The sequence below is a fragment of the Bison bison genome, unplaced genomic scaffold, assembly GCF_000754665.1.
Source record: "Bison bison bison isolate TAMUID 2011002044 unplaced genomic scaffold, Bison_UMD1.0 scf7180017864239, whole genome shotgun sequence".
NCBI lineage: Eukaryota > Metazoa > Chordata > Mammalia > Artiodactyla > Bovidae > Bison > Bison bison.
Genome location: NW_011494811.1, coordinates 2,948,608 through 2,950,404, shown reverse-complemented (window position 1 = coordinate 2,950,404; position 1,797 = coordinate 2,948,608). Strand labels below are relative to the sequence as shown.

At 56.5% G+C, this 1,797-nt stretch overlaps 1 protein-coding gene across 1 annotated transcript in view; it reads right to left on the bottom strand.

The window, feature by feature from the left end:
- ZFP36L1 (ZFP36 ring finger protein-like 1) overlaps positions 1-1,797 on the bottom strand; it is a 7,105-nt gene that overhangs the window by 4,806 nt on the left and 502 nt on the right. The window lies entirely within an intron of this gene.

The following is a 1,797-nucleotide window of genomic DNA, read 5'->3' as shown; positions in this document are numbered from 1 at the left end:
CCCTGAGCAACACGTATACACACCACAGACGCTAGAACGATGAAAAAAAAAGTTACTTTGGTAAGAATGAAGATACTAAAATGGGGGGAGGCGACACTTACTGTTGCTTCTCCCCCGCCCTCACGGGAATGGAACATATGGCTTGTCACACTGCGCTGTTTTGGCGGGATGGGGGGAGGGGGGCATGGGATCCTCGAAACCGAAAGGCCTCGAGTTGGCAATTACTCTTCTGAAAGCTGGGAAGTATATATTTATTTACTGTTTGTTCGGACACCCCTCTACCCACCCAAATAAAAAGTTGTGAATGTGTCCCCCACAGACCGAGGTGGAAACCGCGGGGCTGCGTTTCTTTCCTGTTTCCCCGCGTGCCCGGCCGCCTCCTCAGCCCTCGCACGTTTCTTCCCAGCACTCGAGGCCGCCGGGTCTGTTATGAAACCCCGTGCGCCGAGTGGCTAAGAGCGGGTTCCATTGCGATGTAATTAGGTCACCCCATTACGAGCACGTTTCTTTGAAAAGGTCCGGGCGGGCGGAGCAGAGCGCTGGAGTCGCACTCTCGCGGCCGCCACCAACACACACATATTTTTACTGCATTTCTTGTCAGCCTCCGAGCAAACCCAGAAACCTTCCAAATCACAACTGTTTTAGGAACCTGTTGGGGTTTTTTTTCATCTTCGCGAAACACACCACCTTTGCTGCAGCCATGAACCAATGTATGTGCAATGTATGGGATCCCCATTCCGGTCTGCTTTTATTTGTCCCCTGTGACTTAAATTAAGGGCCCCCATTTTTAACCTGGCCGCTGCCCCTTTGCTTTTCTTCTTTTGGTGTCTTCTTTTGCCTGTTGCTTCCCTCCCCCTGCTCCCATTTTTCAGCTTTTCTTGAAATCTGGCAAGCGCCAGAAGGGGAAATAACTTCCATCCACCTTAATTTAAATCATTCAAATGTAGGTTTCTTTCTTAAAGGGCTGTTTGCTCCCTCTCGTCCCCGCTTCAAGGAGGGGGTGGGGGGGAGCGGTTTCGTGCAGTTTCTTAGTGATGAGGTAATGAGTTCCAGATTTCAGGACAGAATAGGGTGCGCGTTAAAACCACAAGGTTAGTCTGCGTCCTGATGTGAAGCTATTTCAGTTTTTTATACCCCCACTCTCCCTGCAAGAAAAAAAAAGGCCCATTGGTCTTTAAATCTGGAGGGTTCGCGAAGCTCTGCTCTGGGGGACAGGGGAGGGGCGGAGGAGCGGGGATGGAAAGCCTGGGGGAAGGGGCCCGGAGCGGGCGGGGCCCAGGGCCCAGTCCCGACCCCGCACCCCAGGGTCCCCCCTCTCCAGGTGGCGCCCTCTTACCCCCCCCCCCCCCCGCCTCCAACCCCCGCGACTGCGGGACCCGCCAGAAGCACCATGACGGGGCCTTGGCACCGCGGGCTAGCTAAAAAGTCTTCCACTGCGCCCCCCCAACCCTGCCAAAAGAAGGCCGATTCCTCGAATTTCCTTCGGTTCCCAACTCCTGGAGGGCGCTCCCCTCCCCCGCTCCCAGGGGCGCGGGCTCCGCGGGCGGCGTCCAGCCCGGCCCGCTCGCTCCGGAGTTGTTTACCGGCCCCACCGACCGACCGGGTTTGTTCCACCTCCCAGAGCCTGTCTCTATAATTAAACTCTTTTTTTTAATTGTCGGGTTGCAACGTCATTTCGGGGACTTTCCAAGGGTGAGGGAGCCGGCCTCCTTAACCCTTCGCTGACCTGGCATCCGCGCCTCGGCGGACCGGGGGGCAGCGTCCCGCCGGGTGGAGGAGGGACAGAGCCGGCCTGCG